The sequence below is a fragment of the Pelophylax lessonae genome (genome assembly GCF_965119305.1).
Source record: "Pelophylax lessonae genome assembly, chromosome: 4".
Lineage (NCBI taxonomy): Eukaryota > Metazoa > Chordata > Amphibia > Anura > Ranidae > Pelophylax > Pelophylax lessonae.
Window position 1 is genome coordinate 663,299,897 of NC_138771.1, and position 27,417 is coordinate 663,327,313.

At 43.8% G+C, this 27,417-nt stretch overlaps 1 protein-coding gene and 2 long non-coding RNA genes across 3 annotated transcripts in view; 2 read left to right on the plus strand and 1 right to left on the minus strand.

Annotated features, from left to right (window-relative positions):
* Positions 1-10,299, plus strand: part of LOC309554197 — a 31,813-nt gene extending 21,514 nt beyond the window's left edge. Inside the window, exon 3 of the long non-coding RNA XR_014225211.1 lies at positions 10,224-10,299. This is a non-coding gene — a long non-coding RNA (uncharacterized lncRNA). The remainder of the gene's footprint in view (positions 1-10,223) is intronic.
* LOC309554195 (C-type lectin domain family 10 member A-like) overlaps positions 1-27,417 on the plus strand; it is a 1,138,017-nt gene that overhangs the window by 924,687 nt on the left and 185,913 nt on the right. The window lies entirely within an intron of this gene.
* The window catches only part of LOC309554196, a 1,064,551-nt gene that overhangs the window by 850,011 nt on the left and 187,123 nt on the right, over positions 1-27,417 (minus strand). The window lies entirely within an intron of this gene.

Sequence of the window (27,417 nt, forward strand, 5' to 3'; positions counted from 1 at the left end):
CAGTACATTTGTACTTTTCAGTACAAGCTATTAATGGCGTTTGGTGCGTATTAATCTTCAGCGCACTGAGCGGGTTTCTATGCTCCAAGCCCTATTAATTTCCACAACAAAGCCCAACACTCACCTAGGGACGACCGCCTTAAGAAGGCACCTGGACTCCCATCACCGAGCCCAGTGGGAGCAACGCAGTCAGAACCCACAAAGCCACACTCCAGGCTCTCACCGTCCAGCCTCTTCTCCTTCTCCTCGCTCCTCACAATTTTCCTCCACTCCACCTTCCATCATGCCGTCCTCAAGTTTTTCTGGAAATAGGCAGACTTCCGTGGCCCAAATGTTGGAGCGTAAAAAAATGATGACGCCGGATAACCCTCTTGCCCAACAATTGACTGCTGGCTTGTCGGAACTGATAGCCCGCCAACTGCTGCCATATAAACTGGTGGACTCGGAGGCCTTTAGAAAATTTGTGGCCATTGGAACACCACAATGGAAGGTCCCAGGAAGGAAATATTTCTTGCAGAAGGGCATCCCAGAGCTATATGGCCATGTTCAGCGGCAAGTGAATGTATCTCTGGCACACAGTGACGGTGCCAAGATACATCTGACCACAGACACGTGGTCTAGCAAACACGGGCAGGGAAGGTATATAACTTTTACTGCCCACTGGGTGAACCTTCTGATGGTCGTCAAGCATGTAACCCGTGGCACCCGTGTAGATTTGGTTGTACCGCCACGGATGGCATGCAGGCCTGCATCTTCTTCTCCTCCTCCATCCTCCCTCTCCTCCTTAGCTGACTCCTCCCTTTCCGCTGCTACCGTCTCTTCCGCTGCGCCGCCCAAGATCCCCAGAACCTAATCGAAATGCCAGGTGAGACGTTGCCATGCTGTGCTGCGTCTGTTGTGCCTGGAAGCCAAGAGCCACACTGGTCCTGTACTCCTTTCAGCTTTGTGTTCACAGGCAGATCAGTGGCTAACACCGCTCAATTTGACAGTTGGTAAAGTGGTGTGCGACAACGGTGCCAATCTGCTGGGGCCAAATTACACACGTGCCATGCATGGCACACGTCCTGAACTTGGTTGTGCAGGAATTCGTTGCCAAATACCCTGGGGTCCAGGACGTTTTGCTGCAGGCCAGGAAAATCTCGGCCCATTTCAGAAGATCTTACACAGCCATGGCTCACCTTGCGACACAACCTGACCGTCAGATGTCTTATTTGTGACTGCCCGACACAATGGAACTCAACCTTGTATATGCTTGATAGGCTGCTCCAGCAGAAATGCACAGTTAACTACCTGTACGAACTCTGCGGCAGGACAGGTTCTGGGGAGCTTGGGTTTTTTCACCACGCCAGTGGCTGCTCATGTGCGATGCATGTAGACTTCTGCGGCCATTCGATGATATTACTAAACTGGTCAGACACAGCCAGGGCACCATCAGTGACATCGTACCTTATGCCTTCTTTCTGGAGCATGCATTGCGTCATGTCATTGATCAAGCCATGGAAGAGCAGGAGCAGGAAGATGAGGAAGTCGCAATGCTGGATGAATTCCCAGGGTGGGCTACTCCATGTGAGACAAGTCAACAACAGGAGTCTGAAGAGGAGGATGGTGCCAGCGCGGATGAGGAGGAGCAAGAAGAGCATGTTTTAAACCTTTCTGGGATCCCTGGTGCTGTCTGTGGATGGGGGGAGGACGACATTATCCTGGATGATGAGCAGGAGCCAGGCCACTACACCGCTTCCAGTTTAGTGAAAATGGGGGCCTTCATGCTCCAGTGTTTTAAGAGGGACCCCCGTATAAAAAACATAAAGGGCAAGGACCTGTACTGGGTGGCAACATACTTAGACCCCCGGTACAAACAAAAAATGGCAGAAATGATACCACCATCAGAGAGGGCGGTCAGAATGCAGCACTTCCAGGCCTTGCTTCGGGAAATGCTGAATTCTGCGTGTGCTGGCAGAGGAATTTCCACTCACAGAGAAATAGTTGCGGGAAGCAATCCAAAAGCGCCTGCAAGAAGAGAGTGGTTTGAAGATGTATTGGTCACTTCTGATATGAGATCATTCTTTCAGCTGAGCCATCCACAGCTGTACTCTGGATCCAGCATCAGGGAATGCCTAGACTGACAGGTGTCCGACTACATCGGGGTAACGGCCGATGTGGACACTCTGAGAAGTGATGAACCCCTGGACTACTGGGTGGGCAGGCTTGACCTCTGGCCAGAGCTAGCACAATTTGCAATGGAACTGTTGGCTTGCCCCTCATCCGGTGTCCTGTCCGAAAAGACGTTCAGCGCAGCATGGGGGATTGTGACCGATAAGCGCACTCGCCTAGCTCATAGCAGTGTTGACAACCTCACATTTAGAAAAATAAACGAGGCATGGATCTCGGAGGAATTCAACACATGTGACCAGTAGACCGTGTTTGATTCAAATTCCTCATGACAGGCCACAAATATCCGCCCCCACCCATAACCCATTAGGGCCTGTACTGGCTGACACTTACTTCTGTATCTTGTGAATGCCTAATGTACCTCCAGCCACAGAATACCAAGTTCTTTGTTGTCAAGTGAACACCTGTGGGCTAATTTTTGGTGTCTGTACTCGTCGACGCTTACTTCTTTATCCTGTGAATGCCTAATTTTTCAGACTGACATTGAAAATCAATAGGTCTGTACACGTTCCGCTAAATTGTGGAACGGATGCGGACCCATTTTACAGATGTGTTAATGGACTCTATATGTATTTGACATGTATTTACCGGCTGCTGTCAGTTTTGGCTGATTAGGAAAAAAAATAAAAACATTTTTTGGCTGAAAAAAAAAAAAAAAATGTATGGCAACTTTTCCAATAGTAATACTTCTGGTATGTCTGTGTCCATGTTGTGGGACTATATGTGCACAGCTAGTAAGTATTTTTTGGCTGCAAATATGACCTGGAGGTTTTTAATGTTCGCCTGCCATTGAAGTGAATGGGGTCCACTGCAAACTTGCAGTTTGCAAACATTTGAGAAAGTTTGCGGGTCGCGTTCGCGAACCGCCCCGTCTGATGTTCGTCCATCACTAATGGTGAATAGTGGCAGTTGGTGGTAGGGATATAACTACTTCTGTCTGTTACTTTAAAAAAAGTTTTTGTTTCCAGCCTACCATGTTTTACCTCAATTGACAGATCTAGGAAGTCAGTTTTTTTCCAAACTGGTACAGAAGGTCAATTTGATATCCTGCTTATTAGTGTTTAGTGAGGTCATGAACACCTCTAAAGAAGAGAAATCCCCAGTCCATATGAGCAGGATATCATCTATAAACCTTCTGTAAAAAGCCAGGCCATCCCATCCATGGTTCTAAACAGTATAATTTTCCCAGTAGGACATAAATAAATTCGCCAAGCTTGGTGCGAATTTAGCCCCCATAGCCACTCCCTTCTGTTGGAGATAGAACTTATCCTGGAACCAGCAGAAGTTGTGGGACATGGCAAATGTTAATAACTCCAGGATGAACTTTCTTTGCCTTACAGGGATACTGGTGTTCTGTCTCAAGTAATATTTCACAGCTTTGTGTTCGTGCTTGATATTTGTATACAGCGATGTGACATCCGCTGTAACCAATATCACCCCTTCCCTGTACTCAAAGTTTGCTAGTTCATTTAGGACATGTTTAGTGTCACGCGGGTATGCTGGGGTGGCTGTTACTAGAGGTTGCAGAAAGGTATCTACATATTCTGCAATTCTACATGTTAATGACCCTATTCTGCTAATAATTGGTTTGCCTTGAGGATTTTGAAAATCCTTATGGATCTTAGGCAGGCAGTACATGACAGGAATTCTAGGGCTGGCTGCAATCAAAATATTACCTTCCTTTTTTGTTAAAATCCCCAGAGTGCTACCTTTCTTAATGAACCACTCTAGTTCTTTTAAATACTCTTTAGTGGGGTTTCTAGGTAAAGGTAAATATGTCTCTCTGTCATCCAGGATCTTAAACATTTGATCCAGATACTGTTCTCTGTTTAGTACAACCAGGCCCCCACCCTTGTCCACGGGCCTTACAACCAGATTTTTCCGATCTTGTAATCTCCTAAGGCCAGAAGAGAACAGTTTCTGCTCATAGGTCTTACGTACACTAATATTATCCAAATCTTAGATAACACTGTCCCTAAACACCAATATATTAGAGTTGGTGTTGGGAGGGTTAAAGTGGTTGTAAGCCCACTTTTTTTACATTTACCTATAGGTAAGCCTATATTAAGGTTATACGCTATAGGTGCTATAAATATCTCCTAAACATGCACTGTTTAGGAGATATTTACAGTGCATGCAGCCAATGACGTCATTGGCCCATGCGCTCTGAAGGAACATGCGCGGGAGTGATGTAATCACACCTCTGGCCAATCAAATGGCCAGAGGATGCGAACAAGGAAGTAGGGCGGCCGGACATGCCGGCCGCCCTGTCACTGAGTGGGCGGCACTGCAAGAGCTTCTTTTAAGTTAAGTATTTCATAATGAGCTAGTATGCAATGCACACTAGCTCATTATGGCTTTGTCTTTACAGGGTTTTTTTTTTTTTCTCCTTTTTTTTTTTGGTTTACTTTCTCTTTAAACAGAGAGGCAGTCTTCAGATTAGTATGTACATATTGGGGGGAGTGGGAGTGGGAGTATATATGGGATTTTACATAAAGTGTTTTTTGATGCTCAATTGTCTTGCAAACCTATTAACATCAATAAAGGTTTGGAATTTATTGAGCTTTTTTTTTTTTGTTGGGGGGGGGGGTGGATTTCAGTCCCTTATTTAGAATAAACAGATCATCCTTCTTAAGTGTCTCAGAACTGAGATTGAAAATCCCTTTGTTTAATCCGTGATCTTTCTTTTCTTGGGATCTATTTGTTCTCCTCCTTCCTCTCTTTCCTCTCTTCCATCGGAGTTCCAATTTCTGTCCATGTGTGTCCCTAAAAAAATGCCCATTGGCATTGCCATTCACAGGTGGTCTTGGGCCCCCGTACATATGAGGTCGTTCAGAAGAAGGACTACCACCCCCATTTCTGGGTTCTAGAATTGGGTCCCCGGAGGTTATGCTGGTAATTCCCTCTAGGAGTATCAGGCTGGTGGTAACTCTTCCGTCTAGGTCCCTGCGGCCTCCATGCTCTATTGGGGTTCTGACCAACATTCCTAGTTCCACTCATACCATTATCCCATCCACCATGCCTAGGTGTGTGGAAATTAGAGTTATAGTGCAAGCCGGGGCCGGGGCCAGAATTATGGTAGTTCCCTGATCTATTGGATGGTCCTGAAAAATGTTGTGAATGTTCAAATATATAGTCAAGTCCATAATCCTCCTCCCTATAGCTCCTCAAGGGTTGGAAATTATTTCTTGTAGATAAATTAGGTCCTCCTTTATAGTAAGTGCCCTTACTACCAGAGGCATCACTGGGGCCCTGGTGGTTAGTGGACTTTTGTTTCTTTTTCTGCTTAGATTTCTTTTTTGGCTTTCTAACTGATATCCAAGGGTTAGAGGGTCCTGCAGATTCCCTCTCAGGGTGGACTTCATTTACTTCAGTAATCACCTCCACCTCAGTCACCTGCCATTTGAAGACCACTCCCTCCTTGTAATCCTTCGTATCTCTACCTATCTCTAATTTGTACCATTCTTGTTCATCCCCCAGACCATCCTGCTCTGGGGGCACATCCCATCTAAGGGACCTCGGAACCATCCTTTATACTATATAATGTTCTAATAATGAAATATCCCATGCCACCCTAATCTCAGATTATCTCAGATATCTGATTGAAGTAGAGTCACATTATGTTGCTTTTTCATGTTTTTTTCATGCTGTACGAGTGACTGACTACTGGAGGATTTTTTACCTTTATGGTTCTCTGCATGAAGCTGTATCTACACTGCTGAAGGACTTATACAACTTTTCACTGTGAACAGTTTTAAAAGCTAAGTGACACTTTCTTTGGGCGCTGCAGATCCTTTTACCTTCTATTCACCTGTTTATCAATGACTTTGTTAGGTGTGCAGTGTGTAGGACCTTTCCTAAGGAATATCCACAGTATGTGAGGAGTTCGATGGAGTATTGTCCAGCCATTACCCATGACCAGAAACACCAGAATGGACTTACAGGAGCTTGAGTGGAGACCTTAAGCTTTATGATGTAGAGACATAAAATTACTTTACTAATGAGGTCACTGTGATGTCACTTCTTCCTCCTCAAGAGAATTACACATTCTGGAGGTGGTGCGGAGCTGTGGAATTCCTGGTCAATGAAAGTCACATGTTCCCAACAACAAACCCTACACTTCTATTCATTGCTCTCATAACTCTTAACATAACATCCAGGCAGCATGTGACTCTGCAACTTAAAATAGAACAGGAGGAGACAATTCAGGAACCTTCTCACCAAATCCCCCCCACAGAACACATTATTTAAAGCATTCAAATCCTTAGATTATCATTTTGAGCATCTACATTTATTCAATCTCCAAAAAAAAGTAAGTTACAACCATCTATCATGATTTACCAACTTACTTTATTTTTTTCTGCAAAAACAAATCTGCACAATGTTGCCTATAAGGGACTGATACTATTTAAATCATTACGTACTGTGATAATGACTTGTGGTTCTTTTTATTGAATCAGTAGGATATTCAGGTTTATAATTGCCTGATCCCATCTCTACATTCCTTCTAAACAATTTTTTTCCCTGTTAGGTTTTTTTTGTCAGTGTCCCTGCTAGAGAGATTCACCCTCTCTATTTTTCCAACAGCAAGAACAAAAAAATGTGTATTGACTCCCCTCCCAATCCTAAAATGCATACCAGACCAGCAACATCACTTCCCACTCCCCCCTGGCAAGGCACCCCCCTACCACGTGTTGAGCTCCCATGGCCTGGTATGGTTTGAGGGGATGCAAACTTGTCTCTTTTTTCCTCCTCTTTTCCTCTCCTCTCTCTTTTTCAGGATTTATGCTTGGACCAAAGGTCTTATATGGTATTTAACCAGAAACCATCATACAAAAAAATTTACCTTTGGTCCAAGCATGGACAGTGCACCCCCTCCAAACAATATACCAAACCCCATTAGCAAAACACGGGGTAGGGGGTGCCTTGCCAGGGGGAATCCCCCTTGGAAAAGCACCTTGTCCTCAAGTTGATGAGGACAAAGGTCTGTTTCCCAAAACCCTGGTCAGTGGTTCTGGGGGTCTGAAGGCAGGGGACTTATCTTAGAATCTGGAAGCCCCCTCTTTACGGGAAGGGGCTCACAGATACTGCCCCCCCCCCCCATGAATAGGTTAGGGGGACCTAGAGCCTGTGTAACCCAGAAATAAAGACATCCAAGTGTTAGCAAGTCCTTTATTAAAAAAAAATATCTAAATTCACAAAAAAATCCCGTGTTATAAATCCATCAATTATGATGCCTGATGCCCGCGGACTGGCCGGAATTAAAAACTAAATAGACTAGGTATGATCTCGAGAGTACTGCTCGCGGAACGACTGCTTGGAGAGCTAAATAAAGGAAGAGGCAGGAAAAGTATTGACATACTTGGTCAAATACGACCATATTTGGGCAGTGATGTTGCTGTTATCCATGTCCCTTTAATACACAAAAAAACAGCGCTTGCAAAAAATCAATGGTGTAACTCTCAAAAAATAAATCAATATGTATAACCAGTGTTGTAGCAATACATCGGTAACCTAGAGAAACAAAGTGCAATCGTGCTAAAATGCAACAATATTTCGTGCAAATTTTTAACAAAATACAAAAAAGCTGGAAATAATGAGCAAATGCAAAGGTGCTAGAAATACAATATCATGTGCGAATAATGAAGAAAAAAGTCCAATAGAATTGTGCAAAATGTATATAGTATAAAGTGCTAAAATGTGGTCCAATATAATGTGCAAAGTGCTGCTATCATAAAGTGCTGTAGTGCTCCAAACGGTGCAAGAGTGTCCCCGAATCCCTTTGGGAATCCACTTACCAGAACCGATGGACCTTCCTGGAAGGTCAATTGAACCTTATAATAGATCCACAAAATAGAATAGGACTCCTCCAAATGAACCCCCGTAAGATCCTCTCTTTTGCCTTCCTCTGGGCAGCTCAAAGGAAAGAAATGACCGACATAGTGAAGCCCGCATGTAAATGTTTATTAGCTGCTTAATTAAATACTTACAGGAATAAAAATAGTGGCACGCACATAGGAAAGAAGTCACAGTGTCACAATACTTCTGGGAACGCAGCCAGCGTGCGTTCCACGGACTCCAGGAAGTGACGTTGTTGGTTTGCCGTGACCGGAAGTGCGTCATTTCTTTCCTTTGAGCTGCCCAGAGGAAGGCAAAAGAGAGAATCTTATGGGGGTTCATTTGAGGAGTCCTATTCTATTCTGTGGATTTATTATAAGGCTCATTTGACCTTCCAGGAAGGTCCATCGGTTCGGGTGAGTGGATTCCCATAGGGATTCGGGACACTCTTGCACAGTTTGGAGCACTACAGCACTTTATGATAGCAGCACTTCAAGCACCTTTGCACATTATATTGGACCACATTTTAGCACTTTATATTATATACATTTTGCACAATTCTATTGGACTTTTTTCTTCATTATTTGCACATGATATTGTATTTCTAGCACCTTTGCATTTGCTCATTATTTCCAGCATTTTTGTATTTTGTTCAAAATTTGCACGAAATATTGTTGCATTTTAACACAATTGCACTTTATTTCTCTAGGTTACCGATTTTATTGCTACAACACTGGTTATACATATTTATTTATTTTTTGAGAGTTACACCATTGATTTTTTGCAAGCGCTGTTTTTTTTTTTTGTGTATTATCTTTTTTACTTGGTGAACAGCAGCTGCAAAAAGATCTCTTATTTATTTCTGTTCCAGCCCGGGTTAAATGATTTATTATTTCGTACATGTCCCTTTGCTTACTTGTCCAGGGATTTCCGTATGTTGGTGACAGTGGTGGTTGCTATGGAGGCAATGGGTGCCAGCACTCGCTGCTTCTTTAGGAACCACTGACAGCAGGAATCTGTCATATAGAAGCAGTAGAAATATTAAATGATAAACAGTACGATTTTATAAGATATACACCATGATATGAAGTTGGGGGCTCCTACCGTTTTTTCATGTAGATGTATACACACATTACCGTTCTATTTTCCCCATGGCCATGTCAGTATTGTTTTTATGGGATTTATTCTTATAAGTCCTCTTTTATGTAATACCATCATGTATTTTTGTGTATTTTTATGTACTTTTATGGATTTCCTAGAGACATGTATCCCCAAATTGTGTTTTTACTGAGATGACTTTCTTAGAGTCTTTTGGCTCCGCCCCCCCACAGACAGATGTCTTTGCAATTAGTCCGGCAACAGGGTATAAATTCCCTGCCCCACCTGAGACACTCCCATCGCCTGACGAAGGAGCACGGATGCTCCGAACGCGTGCAACCCCTATTTTTCTCCTGCCAGGAAGTGATGTCATCAGGGATCAGCAGTCGGCAACCGGAGCCCTGTTGTGCATGCTCCGCCGCGGCCAGTGACAACTAGCAGCCCCACAGTGGCTCGGCTATACCTCTGGAACCTCACCACCTTCTCCTATGACCACTATCCTGGAAGAGGATGATGGATGACCCTAACAGTCTTTGTGTACCGGTCTCACCCAACCTCGGACAGTGAGTCACCAATTTTAACAGTGTTAAATAAACTTGTACTATACTAAGCTGGCGCCGCTCTCTCCTTTCCTGCTGAACAGGGACAGACCAAATCGTCGGCTCATAGTCAATCAAGAAAAGAGATGAGGGAAAAAAAAACTCCTCACATAGGAAAAAAGGCAAAGAAGTAGAAGCAAAGAACTCCTTAAATAGCCAATTAGGGAAGGATCTAGTGGAAAGAACTCCTCACAGGGCCAATTAGGGAAAGGAAGAACTCCTCACATAGTCAATGAGGAAAGGACCTAGAGGAGAACATTTTTCACATAACCAATCAGGAAAGGAGGTGGGGAAGAATTAAACTCACATAGCCATTCGGGGCTATGTATTTGGTTGGTCACCACTGATCTAACCTCAGTAGATTGTACCATCACATTGTAGCATGTGGTTGGCTCTATTGCAGTCCATCATAGTTGTTGGGCTCACACCTTGAAAATCTCATTTTATAGAATTTCTGAGGTCCCGGTTCTGCTCAGTACCTGTCTTGGTCTAATCACTATTGTCTCTTCTGTCCTTCAGGTTCTGGGGAAAGGGTCAGCCCGATAATTATGCAGGTCATGGTCTCGGAGGAGGGGAAGACTGCGCTATATTAAGGAGAGGATATGACTTGAATGACATTTCCTGTTTTGACAGAAAACAGTACATCTGTGAGAAGAAGATTTCCTGGTAATGGACTGATGAACATCAGAAGACACCTGATATCTCTGTCTAGACATCTGCAGAATGAAAAAATTTGTTGTGTTTTCCATCGATTCGTTAGGTTACTAATTTCATTTCGGTGCATTTGTTAAATTTGGATGATTCTTTTTTGGAATTCGTTTAATTTAGTTTAATTTAGTTTAATTTAGTTTAATTTAGTTTATTTGTTCATTTTCCAATGAATTTCGGAAGTATTTGAATTGAAAATATTGAATCAACTATTCGATATATTCAATTAAAATTCAGTTATTCCGTGGCTGCCAAATTTTTAAAATCTATGAATTGTATTAGGCTTTGAAACTGACTGAGAATCACAAAATTACTTTAAATCCAAAAATGTCTTCATTTATTTTATTGCACAAACACCGAAGCCAAATAGAAATGTCTGCGAATGTATTAGAAATAAAAAACTGAAATCTTACATGTTCTTAAGTATTCAGACCCTTTATTTAGAACTTTGTTGTAGCACCTTTGGCAGAGATTGCAGCCTTGAGTATTTTTGGGTATGATGCCACAAGCTTTGCACACCTGGATTGGGGGATTTTCTGCCATTGTTCATTGCAAATCCTCTCAAGCTCAGTTAGGTTGGATAAGGGCCATTGGTGGACATCCATTTTCAGGTCTCTCCAGTAATTTTCAATAGGGTTCAGGTCCTGGCTCTGTCTGGGCCACTCTAGGACATTCACAGAGTTTTCCCTCTGTGTCACTCCTTTACTGTCTTGGTTGTGTGCATAGGATGGTTGTCATGTTGGAAGGTGAACTTTCAGTCTAGTCTGAGGTCCTGAGCACTGTGAAACTGGATTTCATTAAGGATGATATTCCTTTACTTTGCTCCATTCAGCTTTCCCTCAACCCTGACTAGTCTCACAGTTCCTGCTCCTGAAAAACAACCCCACAGCATGATGCTGCCACCACCATGCTTCACTGTTGGGATGACTTTGGGCAGGTGATGGGCTGTGCCTAGTTTCCTCTAGACATAATGTTTGGAATTGAGGCCAAACAGTTCATCCTTGGTTTCATCAGACCAGAGATTCTTCTTCCTCACAGCCTGAGAGCCCTTCAGGTCCTTTTTTGCAAATTCCAAGCAGGCATTCATGTGTTTTGCACTTAGGAGAGGCAGAGTGGCCACTCTGCCATAAAGCCTAGGTTGGTGGAGAGCTGCAGTGATAGTTGTCATTCTGGAGCTTTGTCCCATCTCCACACAGGATATCTGAAGCTCAATCAGAGTGGACCATTGGGTTCTTGGTCACCTCTTTTACTAAGGCCCTTCTCCCCCGATTGCTCAGTTTGGCTGGTCAATCAGCTCTTGGAAGAGTCCTGTTTGTGCCAAACGTCTTCTGTTTGAGAATTATGGAGGCCACTGTTCTCTTGGGAACCTTCAGTGAAGCAGATATTATTAGCCTTGTATATCCTTCCCCAGATCTGTGCCTTGCAATAATCCTGTCTCTGAGCGCTGCAGGCAGTTGCTTTGACCACATGGCTTTTGCATTGTTAACTGTGAGGCGTTTTTTTTTTTAGAGAGGTGTGTGTGTTTCCCAATCACAGGTGGTCTCCAATCAAGGTGTAGAAACATCTCAGCAATGATCAAGAGAAACAGGAAGCACCTCAGCCTGATTTCAAGTGTTGTTGCAAAGGCTCTGAATACTTATCCCAACGTGATATTTCGGTTCTTCCTTTTTCATACATTTTCAAACACTTCCTAAAGAGATTGTAAAGGCAGAAGATACGTTCTATGCATTAACCACTTACCGCATATCGACGTATATATATGTCGGCAGACTTTGCGGGGGTATACCGGGGTGATGCCTCTAGCTAGAGGCATCATCCCGGCACCGTGGTTAACAGCCAACGGTCGGTTTTCCGTCGGTAATGACCGATGCGGCTCGGGAGCCGCTCGATCGTTACCCGGGTGAGTGGGAGGGGACATCCCCCCCCCTCCCGCCTCCTTCCGTGACTTTGCTCGGGGCTCCCGTCCCACCGGGAGCCCCGAGCACCCAGCCGGAACGTCCGCCGGCTGGATGGAGTCCCGATCAAAGCTGGAAGCGGCTTCGATGACGTAACACGGAGGCGGCGTCCATGACGTCACTTCCGGGTTACTGTGCTGCAAAAAGCGGCAAATTTAAAAAACGGCTCTATGCAAAAACGCCGTTTTCGGCGTTTTGCATACATGGAAGTGCCCTCCATAAAGAGTACCTGTCACTACATCTTGGTGTCACAAGGGATGTTTACATTGCTTGTGACAGCAATAAAAGTGATCAGATTTTTTCTTTTTTTAAAACCTGTAATAAAGTTAAAAAAAAAATAAAATAAATAGGAAAAAAAATGTAGCCGCCCCCGTCACCGTTAGCTCGCGCACAAAAAAAAACGTATACGGAAGTCGAGCCGCCAATGAAATCGCTGTTCAAACCACACATGTGAGGTATCGCCGCGATCGCCAGAGCATGAGCAATAATTTAAAAAAAATATCTACACTCTAACTCTAAACTGGTAACCGTTAAATAAATTTAAAGCGTCGTCGATTGAGATCTCTATTGACCGTAGTTTGTCGCCATCCCACGGGGGGGGGGGGGGGGGTGCAATTTTAAACCGTAACATGTTGGGTATATATTTACTCGGCGTGACATCATCTTTCACAATATACAAAAAAATGGGCTAACTTTACTGTTTAGTATTTTTTAAATGCAGTGAAATGTGATTTTTCAAAATTTTTCCAAAAAAATGGCGTTTTAAAGACCGCTGCGCAAATACCGCGTGACAAAAAATATTGCAATGACCGACATTTTATTCTCCAGAGTCTTTGCTAAAAAAATATATATAATGTTTGGGGGTTCTAAATAGTTTTCTAGGAAAAAATACTGATTTTAACTTGTAAATAAAAAGTGTCCGAAATAGGGCTGGGGATTAAGTGGTTAAGATAAAAAAAAACTTCTGTTTGCAGCAGCCCCCCTAATACTTACCTGAGCCTATCTTTTTCCAGCGATGTTGCAGGAGTGTCTCCTCATCTCCTCATTGGCTAAGACAGCAGTGTGCCACGATTGGCTCTCGCTGCTGTCAATCAAAGTCAGACAGCCAATCAGGAGAGAGAGAGGGGGCAGGGTCAGGTCGCAGCTCCATGCCTGAATGGACACAGGGAGCTGTGACTGAGCTCCGGCCCCTACACAGGAGGGAGGGACCAGGAGCACAGAAGAGGGACCGGAGAAGAGGAGGATCTGGGCTGTTCTGTGCAAAACCAACTGCACAGAGTAAGTATAACATGTTTTCTTTAAAAAATAAAAAGACTTCACTTTAAATTCTGTTTTCACTTTGTCATTATGGGGTACTGAGCGTAGAATAATGGGAAAAAAAAAGGATTTACCACTTCCGACCACATGATGTCATATAACGTTGTGGACTTTGAGTGGAGATATTGGGAAGATGCCTGCAGCTACATGAGTCATCCAGATATCTTTTTTTTTTTTTTTTTTTCAGGCAGTGATTCCCTGCAATGTAAAAGCCATCCTTGCATCTCAATAGCCGCTGGATTGCTTTTACAGGCAGCGGGAGAGGATATTTCCCCCCCTCCCCCTGCTGCCTCTCGGGGCTCTCCTGAGCAATCTGAAAGCTGAAGATCTAATGCCCCGGTGGATTACCACAGTGCTGGCCAAGGACCAGATGGTCCCCAGCCATCTCTATGACCCTGTGAGGCCGAAAGCGATGTCATGGCATCACTTCCACTTCTGGCAGATGTAAACACTGCCATCAGAGATCAATGGGTTTTTTTTTTTTTGTTTTTTTATCTCATACTTTTCAGGGTAGACAAGTATCTGGGACCCCCCCCAGATCTCTGCAAAAAGAGGACCTGTCATGCCTTATTTCTATCACAGGGGATGTTTGCATTTCTTGTGATAGGAATAAAAGTATGAAAAGAAAAATAAAGGACAGTGTAAAAAAAAAAAAAAAGATATAAATAATATTCTAAAAAATTAAAAATTAAAGCTCCCCTGTCCCCTTGTGCTCACACGCAGAAGCGAATGCATTCGTTGGTAGCGCCCACCTATGTAAATGGTGTTCGCATCACACATGTGAGGTATCACCGCGAATGTCAGAGTGAGAACAATAATTCTAGCGCTAAACCTTCTCTGTTACTCAAAACTGGTAAGCTGTAAAAAATGTTAAAGCATCACCTATGGAGATTTTTAAGTACCGTGGTTTGGCACCATTCCATGAGTGTGCGCAATTTTATAGCATGACATGTTAGGTATCTATTTACTCGGCGTAACATTATCTTTTATAGCTTACAAAACAAGTGTTATATATTGATTTTTTTTTTTTTTTTTGCATTAAAATTCATTAAAGTGTATTTTTCCCCAAAAAAACTGTGTTTGAAAAATCACTGCACAAATACCATGTGACCTAACAATTTGCAATGATCGCCATTTTTTTCTCTAGGGTCTCTGCCAAAAAATAAACATTGATCACGTGTTGGGGTTCTGAGTAATTTTCTAGAACAAAAATATTGATTGGGCGAAACATGTCGGAGGCTATGTCACCACGCCAGTGACATATGTGACTAGAAATGCAGCCTGCAGATGCTCAGTGGACTGAATGAATGACTAGGTTTCCATTTTGGTGAAAGGCATCAGGAGCCCCACTTACAGACGTGCAATCCAGGCGGTGAATACCGCATCAGCTCTTTCTATGAGCTGTGGAGGTAGAGAGTGTTGCATCCTCCCCCAGGTGTCAAGGATTAAGGTCGGTCCGGTCTTTGTAAGTGGGTGTGCTGATTCACGGATCCCATTTGTGTTACCCAAAACAATATATCTTGCGCAGGGGTCATTCACTAAGGTAAAGCAATTAAATGAAAAATCAAGTCTATGTAAAATTGTCCATTAATAGGCATAGTACATACAATTTATGGATGGCGGCAGCTACCCTTAGAGTCTAGCAGGCTCTCTGTCTGGAAGAAGAAGAAGGGAGGGAAAGAAGGAAGCACCACCTAAGTGTAGTATATTAGAAATTGTATTTCCACACAAGGGTTAAAAAAAACTCACAGGATGCAGGAGTTGACAAGCTCATAAATGGTCATGCATAGGGGGAGCCATCCCGGACTGTCCCTAATCAAGACCCAGGCGATCCACTGAGCTGTATGGTGTAGTAGGCAACAGCAAGGAGTTCAGTTGTCCAGTGGCCACCGGGAAACAACCAACGTGGACCGCAAGGAAATGACATCACCGGAACCGGAAGCCGTCAGACCAGGCTCGACAAACAATTAGGCTACGTGCTCGGAGCAGCAGCTCCTTCTACAGGCCTATCAAGGCATGACACCAAGGTCCTATTTATAGTCAGATACATATATCAACAAGGGCATAACAAGGACAATTGATTAACTGCACAATTGAACAGGGATGATATTGAATGCAGAGCGTAGACATGTAGTCATTCCTTAAATATATAAAATTGACTTGTCAAAAATGTAAATAAAGGATGTATACAAAGATAATGAAAAAATGTACGGGAAGAATATATTATAAAGAAAAAATGGTATAAAGAAAATTGTGAAAAAAAGAATTATTATATAAAAAGTAATTGTATAAAAAAATATATAAAAAAATATATAAAAAATATACAAATATCTTTTTTTACATAAAAATAATGTAGGTGTTTGAATATTTCAAAGCATAATCACTCTAGATATTATGACAACAGCAGATTCACTTTTATGCATGTACCACAGAAAAAGAGAGAGGTGAGGAAAGAATATTGATCAGTGTGTTATAACAGAGTTTTGGTTTCTATTTCTTCATTTAAACCTCCAGGCACAAAGGTGCCCAAGGAATATACAGTATCCATAAAGTTTCCTGTTGGCACAGTCGCTTAAAGCGTTCGGCCGCAGAGAAAGTTTGGGGGATGGATTCAATAATCCATACTTTAAGGCCAGTAGCGGATTTTTTATGATACTCTAGGAAGTGGCGGGGAACAATATGTTCACTGCGTCCGTTCTCAATGAATCGCCTGTGCTCCCCAAAACGTGCTCTCAGGGGTCTGATGGTTCTACCCACATAAAGAAACCCACATGGGCAAGACAGGCAGTAAATAACATAATTGGTGAAACAATTATGGAAATCCTTAAAGTGATAAGTTTTCCCATTATGTGTAAAAACATTTTGCCATGATCCACAAATTGAGAGGACAGGCAGAGAGATTTTCTACATTGGTACATATCGATCAAGGGTATCAAAGTCAGTGGGCGACCTGTGGGTTGGGATTTTAATTTACTAGGAGCTATTTTGCTTTTGATATTTTTGGCTCTCCTATAGGGTACTTTTGGCTTCCTGGTGAGCGTAGCTTGTAAGGAGGGGTCTTCCAACAGTATGGGCCATATGGGCCGATGCTTTGACAAGATAGCCTCCATTTTTTTGTGTTGGGCATGAAATTGTGTAGTGAACCTGGTAGGTTGGAAGGGATCCTGATCCTTCGGTTTGGGGCAACTGGTATTAAAATTCTGTATAAAGGCCTCCTTGACAAGAGGAGAAGGAAAACCTTTATCACAAAATTTTTTGGCCAGAAGTTGTCCCTGAGTACTATAGTCATCGTCAAAAGTACAATTCTTCCGCAGGAATGGCTGCGGAGGGAGGTTCTGTACCCATCTCGGGTGATGGTAACTCCAAAAGAAGATATATGAGTTACCCGCTGTAGGTTTTACATAGTTCTTCGCAAAGATTTTATTGTCATTATGGCATAATTCAAAGTCTAAAAATGCCAAGGAATCTTGGGCCAGGACATGCGTGAAGGAGAGGCCTAGTGGGTTGTTGTTACAATGTTGGACAAAAAGGTCTATGGTCTGTGGTGGTCCATCCCAGATGATGACTATATCATCTATATACCTCCCGTAGCAAGCCACATGGGCGGCAAAGGGGTTGTTTTGGGTGATATACAACAATTCCCAAAAGCCCACGGTAAGATTTGCATAGCTGGGGGCAAAATTAGCCCCCATAGCTGTGCTGTTGGTCTGTAGGAAAAAAGTCCCATTGAATTCAAAGTAATTTTGCTTAAGGCAGAATGAAAAGGCTTCCAGGATGAATTCAGCCTGTCTGTAATGGATGCTTGAGTCTTCCGCCTGGAAATGTTCTACAGCTTGCATGCCTACCTCATGAGGAATCGAGGTATAGAGGGAGGTGACATCATAACCACCAGTAATTGGGTTCCCAGGTATAAGGTGCTAACATGTTCAACAAGTATACTCCATCCTGAATGTACGATGGAAGATTTTGAGCTAAAGGTTGTATCAACATATTTTGAAAACCCACTAGTGACACTGTCCATGGCAGCCACTATGGGACGAACAGGAGGATTAACAAGGCTCTTGTGGATCTTAGGTAAGTGGTAAAAATATGGGACCTGGTAAAAATCCTTCACAAGAAATGTGGCCTCAGTTTTGAAAATTATCTTATCATCCAATGCATTCTTAACAATAGAGCTGGCGTCCTTAGGAAAATCAGGCAATGGGTCATTGGGTAGGATGGTATAGGTGGCCGAGTCGAACAGAAGCCGATTGGCTTCTGTGATGTAGTTAACTTTATTTTGAACAACTATACCACCCCCTTTATCAGCAGATTTGATGACAATGTCTTCAATGGAGGTCAATTTATTCAGGGCCATAATTTCTCATGGTGTAAGATTGGATGTTTAAGAATGGAGGACCGAATGGGATTTACACATCTTCATGAGATCCCCATAAACTATTTGATAGCAAGTCTGAAAGTATGGTCCTTTACTATGCGTGGGATTAAAAATGGATTTAGGGCGCAACCCCATCTGCAGAATAGGGGGAGAAGATGGACAGTGCTGCATAAGCCAGTCAAGATCGTCATGATGATTTTCAGCATATAATTCGGTGTAGGGCCGGTAGATCTGTATTAGGGATCGACTGATTCGTTGCCGATACCAATATTTTGGCCATTGCATATCGGTATCGGACAATATTTTGAACATTTAAAGTTTTGCAAAATAAACACAATTTTCGACACAAATCTGTAAGCCCCTGTTCACACTGGGGCGACGCTACTTCGCACCGCGACCTCCGAGGTCGCGGTGCGAGCAGCGCGCCGCGACCTCGGAGCGGCCGCCACGGACTTCATAACATTGAAGTCTATGGCGGTCGCCTCCTGGTCGCCCCAAAGAAGCTCCGGACCCTTTTTCTGAGTCGGAGCGACTTGTGTCGCTCCTATCAGAACGGGTCCGCAGCTTCCCTATGGGAGGCGACCTGCGGCGACCTGTGAGGCGACCAGGTCGCCTCACAGGTCGCCCCAGTGTGAACGGGGGCTTACTGAACATGTTATTGTTTGTTTATTAACACTTTTAACATTAACCACTTTACCACCGGAGGATTTTGCTGTCTTCCGTCCAGGCCACTTTTTGCGATTCGGCGCTGTGCAAATTTAACTGACAATTGCGCGGTCGTGCGACGCCATACCCAAACGAAATTTACGTCCTTTTTTTCCCACAAACAGAGCTTTCTTTTGGTGGTATTTGATCACCTGTGCAATTTTTACTTTTTGCGCTATAAACAAAAAAAGAGCATTTATTTTGAAAAAATAACAATATTTTTCACATTTTTTTATATGAAATTCCCCCCCAAAAAAATGTAAAAATCTAATTTTTTTTAAATTTTTGGCCAATTTGTTTTATGCTACCTATGTTTAGTAAAACAAATCGCAATAAGCGTATTTTGATTGGTTTGCGCAAAAGTTATTGCGTTTACTAACTAAGGGAAAGATTTCTGTCATTTTTGGTGTTTTTTTTTTAACGCGTAATGGCGGTGATCTGCGATTTTTTTTGCGGGACTGCGACATTGCGGCGGACAGATCGGACCCTTGACTGACATTTTTGACACTTTTGGGGGTACCAGTGACATTACTACAGTAATCAGTGCTATATATATGCACTGTTACTGTAAAAATGACACTGGCAGGGAAGGGGTTAATTTTATTGGAGAGGGAGGGGTTAATGTATGCCTGGTGCTTACTGACGTTTGGGGGGGGAGGGGACTGTGTGACAGAAGGACAGATCGGATGTCCAGCTATGCTGAACACTCCGATCTGTCAGTCCCTGTCACTATGGAGATCCGCCCGCTGTGTTTACACACAGCGGGCTGATCTCCAGACTCGATCCCCGACGATCGGGGCAGAGCAGCAGCAATCGCCGCTGCTCCTCCCCTGGCCCAACTCCCGCTGTGAATGAACACAGCGGGAGCGAGCCTCCGGCGGCGCACGAGCGCCGCCCACAAGGGGCGGAGTCCAGCGACGTAGGTCTACGTCGCTGGACGGGGTGGCGGCACTTTGCCGCAGTAGCCTCCATGTGAGCGGGGCTAAAGTGGTTAAAGGCTCTTTCTTCACACCTTAACTGCACCAAAACTGATAGGAAAACCGCACTTGCAGGGACATCAGTTTCACATCATCTGATTGTGAATGATGCATAAACCGCTGCAGTAGTGCACTCACTCACTGCAATAATTTTAAATCACTACTGCAGTGCAATCAGTGCAAAACTGCTAGAAAAAAGCTAGACAAACAGCTAGACAGTGGATTTGAGTCAGTGGACTACCGCTGCAGTAGTGCACTCACTGCAATAATTTTAAATCACTACTGCAGTCAGTGCAAATTAAATTGCTAGCAAAAAGCTAGACAACAACAAACAGCTAGACAGTGGATTGGAGGAGTCAGTGGACTACTGCTGCAGTAGTGAACTCACTGCAATGATTTTAAATCACTAACTGCAGTCAGTGCAAAAATGCTAGAAAAAAAGCTAGACAGTGGGCAGTCAGTGGACTACTGCTGTAGTAGTACACTCACTCACTGCAATAATTGTAAATCCCAACTGCACTACTGCAGTGACTGCAGTAGTGATTTAAAATAATTGCAGCAGTGAGTGGCGCACTACTGCAGCAGTAGTCCAATGACTCCAATCCATTGTCTAGCTTTTTTCTAGCAGTTTTGGATTGACTGCAGTGCAGCACAGTCAGTGCAAAACTGCTAGAAAAAAAGCTAGACAAAAGCTAGACAGTGGAATGGGTTGGAGTGGAGTGGACACTAGTACTATATTACTACACTTTCAATACTCCCAGTTAAGTAGAACAATATTATAGTGCAGAAAGCAGAACATTTCAGCATGTTCACGCTCACTTGGTACCAAGGAAAGAGAAGCAGAAAGGTTTCTTCTGGCATGGGAAGCAAGCCTTTTGTAGCGTGCCTCATTTTCTTTCCACCACTGAAGAGGATCACCACTTCTTCTGTCAATTTCTGGTTCCTTCAAATAGAGATGAAGTTCATCATCCAGGCTCATTATTGCAGATTCAGAAGAATCCTCCACATGAGGCCCCAATAAAACACTGAACATGGCATCTATTCGATAACGATGAATTTTCTCTTCTGTCCGTTGTCTTTTTGGACATTTTTCTCTTTTTGAAGCGTCCTGCTCTTCCACATTAGAAACCTGCTCTTCTTGACTTTTCTTTTTGGCAGGAACCTCCTGTACCTCCTGTTGAATATCTTCTGTCAGCCATTGTTTTGCCTAGGCCAATACATCATCAGAAGGGAAAGGATGGTTTCTGTATCGAGGATGCAAAAGACATGCAAGCACAACACTTTTATTCTCTTCATGCTTCTCAAAACGTTTGGCGAGGCTGTCCCTCGTGGCCTGCCCTCATGGCCTGCCTACATGTTTTAGTGCAACGTTGTTGGGTCCTTCATTCTGTTGAAGAAGCATCTTCAGCACTCTAACACATGGGATGACAGATGATACAGATGAGTCGTAATGACTCACCTCTAGTGTCACTTCCTCTATGGGGAGGAGGGTCTCAATGACATTGGCTACAATGTCCCACTGATCAGCAGTAGGACAAGAATTTCCTCCATATTCACCTGAATATATGGTAAGAGATCCATCATGTTGGAACAGCGTTAATCAAGTTGTTTTTGGGTAGGCCAGGGTCTTCCTGAATGTACCTCAGTCGCTGCTTGGCAAGGATTGAATGGTGGAAATGACCTGCGTACCTCTTCGGCATGCTAATAATGTTAAACAAAGCTCTCTGGTTTGACAGACCATCATTTATCACAGGTTGGAGGGTGTGTGCCATGCAACTGAGGTCTAACAATTCAGAAAGTCTCATTCCTTTCACCATGATCTCTTTGGTGATTCACCATTCTTCTAGCATGCCTAGAAACCTTTCTCTTATGTATTCCCCAGTGCGGGGTCCTTGCATCACTTTTGTATTCAACACCAAATGCCTTCTTGTCCATCCGCTGTCAATGAAGTAGCGTGTAAGACTCATTAGTGATTCTGTTTGTCCTGACCAACAGTCAGTCGTGAATAGGGATGATCAAACTTTTGAAAAGTTCGGTTCGGCCAGAACATACAAACTACCCGAAAGTTCAGCCCGGATTTCAGAACCCCATTCAAATCAATGGGACCCGAACTTCAGTAATCAAAAAACACAATTTTAAAGCCCTAAAACCCAATAAATGCCCCTAAAAAGTGCCTAGGGTTCTGGGTCATGCCCCAGAGACTATTAATCACACAAAAAAAGTTCTTAAAAATTGTCATTTTTGATAGAGAGCCAATTATTAAAAATTAAAAAAAAAAAAGAGACTTTGGATTTAGTATCTGGGGGGTCTGTACCTGTGAAGTTTCAGCTCTGTAGCATGTCCAGAACCAGAAAAAAAGAGATCGTTTGTATTTTGTCACTTTCAGAGCAGGGATATGGCTCCGCTCCCGTCAGCATTTTTTTTTTTTTGCTGCAGGCGTTGATAGTGCTTTTTTGAGGACATGTTAGGAGGCAGGCATGACATCTGAACATGTCTATAGGGGTATATATACACACCCATGTCTGTATATATACACCTGCACATATATAGGTGTGAAAGTGGCAGAACACTATACTTTTGCTAATGAAATAATTTGCACTAATATGGCTATGCTCCCAACACACCTATATATGTGTAAGACTAATATACATATCAGTGTGTGTGTATATATATACCCCTATACAGAAGTTCAGATGTTTTGCCTGCCTCCAAAGAACCCCAAAAAAATGCCCCAAAAAATGCTAGCGCCAAAAAAAATGCCCAGGTTTGTTCTTGCAGGCATTTTTTTGGGTTCTTTGGAGGCAGGCATGACATCTGAACTTCTGTATAGGGGTATATATACACACCTACACATATATAGGTGTGAAAGTAGCACAACACTATACTTTTGCTAATGAAATTATTTGCACTAATATGGCTAGGCTCCTAACACACCTATATATGTGTAAGTGTAAAATACATATCAGTGTGTGTGTATATATATACCCCTATACAGAAGTTCAAATGTTTTGCCTGCCTCCAAAGAACCCAAAAAAATGCCAGCGCCAAAAAAAAAATGCCCAGGTTTGTTCTTGCAGGCATTTTTTTGCCATTTTTTTGGGTTCTTTGGAGGCAGGCAAAAGATCTGAACTTCTGTATAGGGGTATATATACATACACACACACTTATATGTATATTACACTTACACATATATAGGTGTGTTGGGAGCGTAGCCATATTAGTGCAAATTATTTCATTAGCAAAAGTATAGTGTTCTGCTACTTTCACACCTATATATGTGCAGGTGTATATATACAGACATAGGTGTGTATATATACCCCTATAGACATGTTCAGATGCCATGCCTGACTCCAAACATGTCCTCAAAAAAGCACCAGCAACCCCTGCAACATAAAGAATGCTGACGGGAGCGGAGCCATATCCCTGCTCTGAAAGTGACACAAGAGAAACGATCTTTTCTCTATAGAGGACACCCTGCTATGGAGGGGTTTTGTCACCCTGCCATAGCAGTCAGAGTCAGTTAACCCTACACTACACTACGGTCCCCTTACACTTAACACTTTCCCTACAGAAACTGAATAAATTAAAGCTAACTATAGTGAAAAATAGCACCCTAACTACACTACATATCCCTTTCCTCACACTAAAAATTGCTAAATGACACTTTGTAACACATTGTAACAGAAGTAACAGAACAGCATTCCACTCTCTTCCATGTCCCGTATAAGAATGCCAGGAATTTGGCGGGGGCTATCTTATATACTGGGGGGCGTATTCACTAATGATTGGCCTATGGACCCCCTAGTCACTCCAATCACATTCCTAGCATTCTCCTGCCCCCTCAATTGGCTTTAACTGATGGTTCTGGTCCAATCACGGGCTTTTAAAGCCCATTTCCTGAACCATTGCATTTTGGTTGGTTCTGGTTGCCGAATTCCGAACTTTTTGGGCAAAAAGTTCTAAATTCGGCCGAACCTCGAACAGCCAATGTTCGGGTCGAACCGATGGTCGACCCGAACCGTTCGATCATCCCTAGTCGTGAATGAGAGTGAGTTGTCAGCATTCTCTGGTTTCAGCATAGCCTTTACTTTCTCAATGACCTTTTGGTGAATCTTTCCCAGCATTTCAGTTTGATAATACTTGTCACTCTTCAGTGTGTACCTTGGCTCAAGTATAGACATCAACCGCTTAAATCCAGAGTCAGACACCATTGTGAATGGCTGGTTATCAGTGACCATCATCTTTGTGATTACTTTGTCCATCAGTTGGAATCTTCTATCCGATTTTAGCCACCTGTTTTTTTCCAGAAACATATCTGTTGCCTGGGATAGGGATGATTCACCTTGTGAATCATTTTGTTTTTTCTGTGCTGCATGATATAATTCAACATGATGAACTCTTAGATGGGCCCAAAGATTTGACGTATTTTTGGTTTTTGCAGTTATTGATCCCATGCTTACATTGTTTGTGTACGTGTTGCACACTGCTGCTGCTTTTCCTTGAGATGGAGATGAGAAATAGTACCAGACCACACTTTTAATTTTTCTATCTGCATCCATCTCCATTGAAATTTGAAAGACACTACTGAAATTAAATATAGGCTTTAAAAAGATGGCTGGCTGGCTGGCTGGCACCCTGTGGTGATGATTGACTGGCACCCTTTGGTGGGTGGCTGGCACCCTTTGGTGGGTGGCTGGCTGACACCCTTTGGTGGGTGGGTGGCTGGCTGGCACTTATTGGTGGGTGGCTGGCTGGCACCCTGTGGTGGGTGGCTGGCTGGCCAGAACCTGTGGTGGGTGGCTGGCTGGCACCCTGTGGTGGGTGGCTGGCTGGCACCCTGTGGTGAGTGGCTGACTGGTTGGCACCCTGTGGTGGGTGGGTGGCTGGCTGGCTGGCACCCTGTGGTGGGTGGGTGGCTGGCTGGCTGGCACCATTTGGTGGCTGGCTGGCTAGCTGGATGGCACCCTTTGGTGGGTGGCTGGTTGGCACCCTGTGGTCAATGGCTGGCTGGCACCCTGTGGTGGGAAGCTGGCTGGCACCCTGTGGTGGGTGGCTAACTCGCTGGCACCCTTGGTTGGTGGCTGGCACCCTGTGTGAAGGGGAGCTGGCTGGTACAGGCCGAGGGCCTGTGGCTGGCTAGCTTGTACAGGCAGGGCCTGTGGCTGGCTAGCTGGTACAGGCAGGCCTGTGGCCAGCCGGCCTGTACAGGCCTCTGGGTGTGTGGGTGGCTGGCTGACTGGCACCGGGCAGCTGTGGGTGGGTGTATGTATGTGGCGGCTGTGTGCACTGTACACTGCACTGTACACTCACTGTCCTGAGACTCCCCAACTTCAGACGAGGCTGGGGGGGGGGGGCGGCCTAAGAAGGCAGAAGCTGTTCCAGTGCGCGGAGGCACGTGGTGCAACATACGCAATGACGTCACGACAATATCGGCAATATCGGGGCTGATTCCGATATTTTGGGGAAAGTGCATATCGGCCTTGCCGATAATCAGTCGATCCCTAATCTGTATAATCCAGAAGTATGGTATCAGTGGGTGAAACCACACTGTCCTCATTATTTATAGGCTGGCATGTATTGGCTTTAAAACCTTTCCTATGTATTTTCTTTTGGTTGAGTTACTGTGAGGTCTCGGATAAATTAGAACCTGACCTTCAGTCTGAATGGTCATACATTTCTGAATTCTGCACCACCAAATGGATGGGTATTCTCATCCAACAGAGGGAGAGGAAATTCCTTAATTTAAATTAAAAATTGCAGAATTATGCAGAATTATGTCACACTATACAAAAATTCCACTCCGCATGTACCATATACCTGGCTAACTACACTTAAGCAAAATACCAAAAGGAATGAGGACAACCTCATTGGTGGCAAATTAGTCAAATTCAGGAGAGACTTAGATGACTACAATTCCAACAAAGTTTTTTTTGGAGAAAGCCCAGGGCCCATAGCCCCACCCAGGACCCTGCCCCTGGACCTACACCACTTATGTCCTTTCGTCCCTTTTCTGGACCCACTTCTAAACCTGTTCAACCTCTTTACCCTAACCTTAAACCCCAATGCCCCAAGGAGTTCCTCTTAACCGGGCATCCCAGCTTAAGTCAAATACCTCCGTTCTTACCAGGTGCCTTTGTCCCAAGGCCCAACTAGTGTATCAACATCTAGAGCTATGTCGCATGATTCACAAACTGATAATGTAACATCTGGTCAGGCAGCCACTACTGCTGTATCTTCCCTCTTAATATAACAGGCCTCTCTGGGTCGATCTCATAGCCTTCCTCCATCCAGTCCTCCTCATCCCCCCCTACCCATGCCTTACAATCCATTGATAGGGACTTTTTAGTCTCAGCCCATCCCCCCCCCCCCCCCCCCGAAGGTCTTACTTTGCACCTACCAGTTTTACAATATTAAAGCCAATAAATGCCAGCCTATAAATAATGAGGACAGTGTTTTTTCACCCACCGATACTATACTTCTGCATGATACAGATCTACCGGCCCTACAACTCTTAGAGGAATTACAGTACACCCCTCACATTTTTTAAAATATTTTATTATATCTGTTCATGTGACAACATTGAAGAAACTACACTTCGATAGAATGTAAAGTAGTGTACAGCTTGTATAACAGTGTAAATTTGCTGTCTCCTCAAAATAACTCAACACAAAGCCATTAATGTCTAAACCACTGGCAACAAAAGTGAGTACACCCCTAAGTGGGCATGTTCAAATTAGGCCCAATTAGCCATTTTCCCTCCATGTGACTCGTTAGTGTTACGAGGTCTCAGGTGTAAATGGGGAGCAGGTGTGTTAAATTTGGTGTTATCACTCTCACTCTCTCATACTGGTCACTGGAAGTTCAACAGCACCTCATAGCAAAGAACGTTCTGAGGTTCTGAAAAAAATAATTGTTGCTCTACATAAAGATGGCCTAGGCTATAGGAAGATTGCCAAGACCCTGAAACTTAGCTGCAGCATGGTGGCCAAGACAGTACTGTGGTTTAACAGGACAGGTTCCACTCTGAACAGGCCTCGCCATGGTCAACCACAGAAGTTGAGTGCACGTGTTCAGCGTCATATCCAGAGGTTGTCTTTGGGAAATAGATGTATGAGTGCTTCAAGCATTGCTGCAAAGGTTAAAGGGGTGGGGTCAGCCTGTCAGTGCTCAGACCATACGACACACACTGCATCAAATAGATCTGCATGGCTATCGTCCCAGAAGGAAGCCTCTTCTAAAGATGATGCACAAGAAAGCCCACAAACAGTTTGCTGAAGACAAGCAAACTAAGGACATGGATTACTGGAACCATATCCTGTGGTCTAATGAGACCAAGATAAATGTATTTGGTTCAGATGGTGTCAAGCGTATGTGGCGGCAACCAGGTGAGGAGTACAAAGACAAGTGTGTCTTGCCTACAGTCAAGCACGGTGGTGGGAGTGTCATGGTCTGGGGCTGCATGACTCCTGCCAGCACTGGGAGTCAACAGTTCATTGAGGGAACCATAAACGCCAACATGTACTGTGGCATTCTGAAGCAGAGCATGATCCCCTCCCTTCGGAGACTGGGTCGCAGGACAGTATTCTAAAATGATAACGACCCCAAACACACCTCCAAGATGACCACTACCTTGCTAAAGAAGCTGAGGGTAAAGGTGATGGACTGGCCAAGCA